Raw genomic sequence first — 7,899 nt, forward strand, 5'->3', positions numbered from 1 at the left:
CAGAGGGTCGTGGGCAGCTATCCTGGACACCCCTGGAAGCTCAGTCTTCCGGGTTAAACATGCCCTCCCAAGCCTCTTGATGGACGACTTTCTTCATTGTTTTCTCGCCTGGCCAAAGCCTGGCATGCCTGAATTCGCAGCTGGAACCACTTCTAGCTGTCTGACTTTGGGCAAATAACTTAACCTCTCTGAATCCAGATTTCTGCACTTACTGAACACCAACCTCAAAGGGAGGTCAGAGGAGTGAACTGAGATGTGATGGGCCGAACACAGAGGCCATCATCATGCACAGCCGTGCAGGTGTTGTGAGCCTGGATCTCCCAACAAGGGCCTCTCGACAGGGGTGGTTACCACAGGGCAGCAGCTGCCTTCATAGCCAAGGAACAGCCAGCACACAGGGGAAGCCACAGTCTCTGTATAATCTGATCTCAGGCAGCTTCCCATGGCTCCTTCTGGATCTCTGGGTAGTCTTCACTGGGTTCAAGTTGCCAAGAAGCTCATGCTCCAGAAGGGGTCTGCCCAGAGGGGAGCCCCAGAAGGGGTCTGCCCAGAGGGGAGCCCCAGAAGCTGCTACCCCACCGGGGCCATCTCAGTCAATCAACAGTTAAGCTGGCATACAAGCGCAGGCAGGCAGTCCTGGGCCAGAAACTGACCGGACCCCAGCCAGGATGGCTGCCACCCCTGCCACTCCCCATCTGGAAGAAAAGCAGGACCCTCTGGGGGCTGGTGAGTCAGAGCACAGCACAGGCCACAGTGAAGGAAGGCACAGGTTAGACAGGATTCCTGGAGGGGATGAGGCCTGATAGGAGACAGGGAAGACAAGGCAGACAGGCCAAGCAAAGGGAATGAGGCAAGTAGAACAATCTACACAAGACTCACAAGCACTCCCCGACAGTGCCTGGAGCCCAGAGGAGCTGGGACAATAGGGGCAGCTTTAGAAAAAAACAGAGGCTGGGCCGTAAAAGTGCACATGAAGAGAAATGGATGTTATCCCCAAGAACTAAGGAGCCGTAGACAGTAATACAATCCAAAAAACTAGGGAGTCGTGGGAGGTTTACACAGTAAGCTCTGTGCTCTTGAAGGACGAGCCTGAGTAGGATGAGGGACAGAAGACAGTGGCTGGAGCAGTTGAGCTGGAGTGAGAAGGCGCTCCCTCTAGTCATGTGGCATGGGTTTGTCTGCTGTGGGTGCTGTGTCCTGTGCCGGGAGAGGCCACAGTAAGTGGCACAGAGCTGTTCATCCTGGAAAGCTACACTCTAGAGGGAGATAAAATAGGCCTGAAAGACTAATAAATAAAAATAAATGATCGGAGTCATTGGCGTACTAAACAGTGGAGCCAGACGACGGCAAAGCAGAAGGGGTGTGCTCAACCGGATGGCGGGTGGGTGGCAATGACTTTAAACTTGGAAGCAAAGGAATGGCTTGACCAGTCATGGGTGCTCACACCTGTAACCTCAGCACACGGAAGACTAAGACAGGAGGATTGCCATGAGTTTGAAGTAGCCTGGGCTACCTAGTGAGTTCTAGGTCAGCCTGTGTTGTGGGATAATGCTCTTGCATACTGAGAAGATTTGTCACTTGTATTAGTTTAATAAAAAATTGATTTGCCAGTAGCCAGGCAGGAAATATAGGTGGGGGTGACCAAACTAAGAGAATTCTGGGAAGAGGAAAGGCAGAGAGCCAGTCACCAACCAGATGCTGAGGAAGCAAGATGAGAATGCCTTACTAAGGAAAAAGTACCAAGCCATGTGGCTAAACATAGATAAGAATTATGGGTTATTCTTTGGGTTCACCTTCTTATTTAGCTTCTCTAGAATCATGAATTATAGTCTCAATGTCCTTTATTTATGGCTAGAAACCAAATATGAGTGAGTACATCCCATGTTCCTCTTTTTGGGTCTGGCTTACCTCAATTTCTGTCCATTTGTATGCAAAATTCAAGAAGTCATTGTTTTTTACTGCTGAGTAGTACTCTAATATGTATATATTCCATACTTTCTTCATCCATTCTTCCATTGAAGGACATCTAGGTTGTTTCCAGGTTCTGGCTATTACAAACAATGCTGCTATGAACATAGTTGAGCATATACTTTTGTTGTATGTTTGGGCATCTCTTGGGTATATTCCCAATAGTGGTATTGCTGGGTCGAGAGGTAGGTTGAACCCGACTTTCCTGAGAAACCGCCACACTGCTTTCCAAAGTGGTTGCACAAGTTTGCATTCCCACCAGCAATGGATGAGTGTGCCCCTTTCTCCACAACCTCTCCAGCAGAGGCTATCATTGGTGTTTTTGATTTTAGCCATTCTGACCGGTGTAAGATGGTATCTTAATGAATATTAACCTTCATCAGGCGATGAAAGAAGACAGAGACAGAGACCAACATTGGAGCACTGGACTGAAGTCTCACAATCCAAAGGAGGAGCAGAAGGAGAGTGAGCACGAGCAAGGAACTCAGGACTGCGAGGGGTGCACCCACACACTGAGGCAATGGGGATGTTCTATCGGGAACTCACCAAGGCCAGCTGGCCGGGGACTGAAAAAGCATGGGACAAAACCGGTCTCGCTGAACATAATGGACAATGAGGACTACTGAGAACTGAAGAACAATGGCAATGGGTTCTTGATCCTATTGCATGTAATGGCTTTGTGGGAGCCCAGGTAGTTTGGATGCTCACCTTAATAGACCTGGATGGAGGTGGGTGGTCCTTGGACCTCCCACAGGGCAGAGAAACCTGCTTGCTCTTTGGGCTGAGGAGGAAGGAAGACTTGATTGGGGGAGGGGGAGGGAATGGGAGGTGGTGGCGGGGAAGAGGCAGAAATCTTTAATAATTAAATAAATTAATTAATAAAAAAAATAAAAAAAAAGAAATAACCATTTTCAAAACAAAAAAAAAGAATTATGGGTTAATTTAAGTTGTAAGAGCTAGTTAGTAATAAGCCTGAGCTAATAAGCCAAACAGTTTATAATTGATCTAAGCCTCCGTGTGTTTCTTTGGGACTGAATGGCTGCGGGTCTGAGTAGGACAGAAACTTCCATCTGCAAGCCTGAGTTACAGGATGACACTGTCTCAAAAACAAAGAGAACTGTTGAAATGGCTCAGCAAGTCAAGGTCACTTTCTGACAACCGGACAACCTGAGCTCAATTCCCAGGACTCACATGGTAAATGGAGAGAACCAAAACCTGCAAGTTATCCTCCAACCTACGCATGCTCTGTAGCGTAGCGCACACAAATAAATAAACATATGTCATGTAATGTGAGAGAGAAAGAAAAGTGAAAATGGGGGGAAATGAAATGGAGGGGAGAGGGAAGAGAGACTAAAGAAACTTGAGGAGAGAGAGGGAGAAGAAAAAAACTGAGAAGGAAGGAAGAAAGGCAAGTGAGCGAGAGAGCTGGCTAAGAGAACAGTTGGTACAAGGACCTGAGATTCAAGGACCATGGCTGAAGTCTGGTTGACTGAGGCATGCCAGTCAAAAGGGAAGAAGATAGAGGACCAGAAAGAGGCGCAGCCAGAATCCAGCACAAGAGATGGGAGCCTGACCCTGAGCCCTGGCAGGTCAAGGATGCTGAGGAGCAGGGTTAGGAAGGCCCCAGCCACTGGCCGTGAGTAAGCAAAGCACAGTAATGATACTGGGTCTGAGGGGATAGGGAGCGTGAGAGCCACAGCAAGCAAGGAAGCCAGTGAAGCTGGCCCAGCCCTACCAGGCTTCACATACAAGCCTCCCCAGGGGCCAAACCACAGAAAATGTCACTGGGGAGGTGGGCCAGGCAAAGGCAGTCCATCAAAATGTATATTTGCATATTTGCTTAATAAAATCAAGTTATGGATGTGTGAAGATGGATAATTAATTGCCCGTCACAGTCTCCCTCATTTCCCTCCCCTCCTCCCTACATTAGCACTGTGGCCCGGATCACTTCCTTCTACTTCCTTCCCACTGAGTCAGCAGATTCCTGCCTCTTGGGGGTGGGGGGGACGCCCAATAAATATGTGCTTATTAAGTGTGAGCTGTGGCCAGTCAGGTCTGTTCTGCTGTAATCTCGGCCCGTTCTGCCTGGGGGATTTATGTGCTACCTAGGGCCACGTTAGCTATTTATTTTCGCAAAGAAATTAAATTAGATAGTTTGATAGCTTTCAATGTAATTATGAAAGAAATTTACATGTAAGATTTATGAGAAAGGGGTCATTAGGAACCCAAACCCCAAGGATTGCCCTGAGTTGGGGTTCCCTTACAGCCTCCTGAGTCACTACGGGGACGGGTGGGGAAGTCTCCCTCCAGAGGGGAGCCCTGAGAGCAAGAATTTACTCAATCGTGCTCAGCCCCAAAATGGTAGCAGTGATGTGTGCGTGTTGCTAACACGCTTAGAGCAAGCTGAGATAGGAATCAAGGTGGTAGGAGCGTGCACTGGACACACGAGCCTCAGTTTCCCCATCTGTCACAATGCCTCCCTCATCTTACCGTTCTGAGAATTAAATGAGATACTACAAACACAAGGGGCCCATAAGCTGCCTTAACTGAGCGCTTGCTGTATACCAGGACCTGCTGTTACCAAACGCAACTCTTCTTGTGGCTGTTCTCAGGACTTGCCAGTCCTGCTTCCGCCGTGTAAGAGGTGAGAAAGGGAAGAGTCAAGTACATTGTAACCTGGCAACCATGCTTCAAACCAGGCCACTGGCTGAGCCCAGAAACTGCGGCCCTAGCTCCCAGAGGGCAAGGCTTTTTCTCCTTGCAGTTCCCAGGTGGAGAGGTCTGCTGTGTCCACAGCAGTGAGGGGGGAGGAACAAGGCCGCACCAGGTCCCACCGAGCTGAGCCAGGGTTGGAAGACCTGGTCCCCACCCTCCCCGGTGCTGCTGTTAGCTCTTGGCGCAGGCACATACTCACCTCCCCATGGACAGGGTAATTAGCACTGCCTGATTATCGCTGATTGAGGCCCCCCACAGGGCAGAGGAGGGAGCTCTGGGGTGCTGCTGGCCCCTCTCGCCTCTGAGTCTTCACCTGCTGGGCCCTCACACCCACAAGGCAGGCTACCAGGGGTGGAAGGAAGTGGGTGCCTATTTGCCTGAGTCCTGGGAGGGACATATGAAGACTCCGGGGAAAATGTGGTGGATGACTAGGAAACAGGCTGAGCTGAGGTTTGCGGGAGAGATCACCTGACATCTAATTCAGGCTCTATCGAGTGGTCTGGCCTTGGGCAAATTACTTAGGCCTCTTTGATCCTCAGTTTCTTCATTTGCAAAATGGGATGATGGTGATGTCTTTCTCCTGGGTTGTCAATGAAATTAAAACAAGACCCTACGGGTAGCATCTCATAGAAGTGGGCACATAGGAAGCATTGCATGGCTATAGAAAGCCTGGAACACTGCACAACTATGTAAAGCTCCTGACTCATGCATGCACATGTGTATGTATGCGCACATGTGTGCACATGTGTGCACATGTTATTGTGTGTGTGCATGTGTGTACATGTGTGTGTGGAGGACAGCGGCCACCCTTGGGTGCCCCTTCTCAAGAGTCTCCGACTTTTAGTTCTGTGGTTTTCAGTGGGCGTGTGTGCATAGCAAACGTGTTCATGTCATGTTTCGTGTGTGTGTGGGTGCACATACATGTGCATATGGAGGGCCAAAGCTGATTTGGGATGTCTTCCTCCGTCACTCTTCACTTTATTGATGCTGTGTTCTCTCCACTGAGTCTAAGTGCTGGGATTACAGGCACCTTGTGTGTCCCTGGCAGAGAGGCCTGCTGTATCCACAGCAGTGAGGGACACAGGTGGAAGAAAGCCCAGCTTTATATCACTTCTACAGATCTGAACTTTGACCCTTACACTTGCTTAGCCAGCTCTTTATCCATGGAGGCATCTCCAATGTCTCACCGACTTGTGTATTTTGAGACAAGTTCTCTCACTGGGGTCTGTGTTGCTGACTGGCCAGCAAGCCCCAAGGACCCTTCTGCTTCTGCCACCATGCAAGCTTTTCTTTTTTTATGTAGGTTCTGGGGATCAAACTGAGATCTTTATGCCTGCATGGCCCCCACTGGCTTTCTTTTTTTGAAGGCGGGAAGGGGAGAGGGTTTACTTGGCGTACACTTCCACATCACTGTTCATCATCCAAGGAAGTCAAAACAGGAACTTAAACAGGAAAGGAACCTGGAGGCAGGAGCTGATGCAGAGGCCATGGAGGGGTCCTGCTTACTGGATTGTTCCTCATGGCTTGCTCAGCCTGCTTTCTTATAGACCCCAGGACCACCAGCCCAGGGATGGCACCACCCCCAATGGGCTGGGCCCTCCCCTATCAATCACTAATTAAGAAAATTCTAACCAGGGTCCAGTGGCTGGTAGATGTATTAGGAAACTCAGAACTAAGAGGCAATTGGTAGACCTTTCTTACCACCTTGTGGGAGCCCCACCATGGAGGTGGGTGAGGCAGGAAACACAGAGCCCTAGACCCCAGACCCAGATGAACCCCATTCCCAGGTGAGGAAACAGGCCCAGGTGGCATGGGTCAAAAAGTCTGCCGGGGCCCCTGGGAGCTTCAGGGCCAGGTAGGGAGTCAGCAGGGGTTGGTGGCCCTGCTGTCCAGGCCTGGGGAGGGACCAGGAACCAGGCTAAGTGGAGCATGGAGCATTTAATGGAGGCAGCTCAGCTAATCAGAGGATCCAAGAAAGAAGCCAGACATGAGCCAATTAAAATGCCAGCCGCTGTGAGTTCCCCGATTTAATTTTCCACAAATTAGCTTAAAAGGGGGGCATGGAAATGAAGATGTTAGAATTTTTTTTAAGCGCCAAGAAGGAAACTCCTTTGAGGGTTATATGACTTGTTTCTCTATCAAAAATAAAATCAGGGTGAATGATACGGCTCAGCAGTAAAGGTGCTTGCTGCTCAAACCTAATGGCCCAGGTTCAAGCCCCAGGACCCGCTTGATAGAGAAAAAAACCAATTCCTAGAGGATGTTTCTGGCTGCCACATGCACACACGCACATACGCGCACACACGCGGTAAATAAAGAGTACATCTTACTCTCAACTGAGGACTTGGGATACCCAGGGCCTGCCCACTGGGGTGCAGACATGGTCCCCCCTTTCTAGTGTGAGGCAACCATTATATCCAGAGTCATAACTTACCATGGACCCCACAGTCCCTTGGATCAGCATCCCTGTTCCTGTTTACGCTAACCTGAGGCTTACACAGCTAAGAAAGAATGGAGTCTGAGTCAAATACTCACAGCGCTTATTCAGCCCCAAACTCTGACCCAGGGAACCTGCAGAATTGGGGACCAGGAGACAGGCTGGCTCCAGCCTGCACTGTGTCCTGCAAGGTGAGCCAGATCATTAGGGATCGTTAGCATTCAGAGGCTTTGCAAATGTCCTGGCCTTCACCCAGGCCAGGGTCATCCCCAACCGGGCTCCTCTGTCCTAGTGGTGATTTCTGACTCTCCCAACGCCCACCTATACTCTTCCAGGGGCCTGGTCTCAGTTTGCCCTTCAACCAAGGCTGGAACCCAACACATTCATCACTGTCTCCTGGCAAAGGCCAGTTGATATCCGCATCCCCCAGTGACCGGCCTCTGGCAACCAGCGCCCTTGATCTCACCGCTGTGTCCTCCATCCACGCCCCCACCTCCACCTTCCAATCTGCTGGAAGAAATTCATTCTGACAATGTAGAAAGTCTACAACAATGCCTGCCTCAGTCTGCTACACAGACAATGGCCTCTTGGAGCCCAGCCCCAGACCCCCCCTGTAGATCCTGGCAGAGAACATCTTCCACTCTTCTGGGCTGTGTGACTTTGAATGAGTGACTTCACCTTTTTGTTCCCCCTCTTCCTGTCTGCAGAGTGCACAAGACAAAAAAATTAGCTTGAGTCGGGTGGTGGTGGCACAGGGATTTAATCCCAGCACTCGGGAG

Source organism: Chionomys nivalis, chromosome 9 (genome assembly GCF_950005125.1).
Source record: "Chionomys nivalis chromosome 9, mChiNiv1.1, whole genome shotgun sequence".
NCBI lineage: Eukaryota > Metazoa > Chordata > Mammalia > Rodentia > Cricetidae > Chionomys > Chionomys nivalis.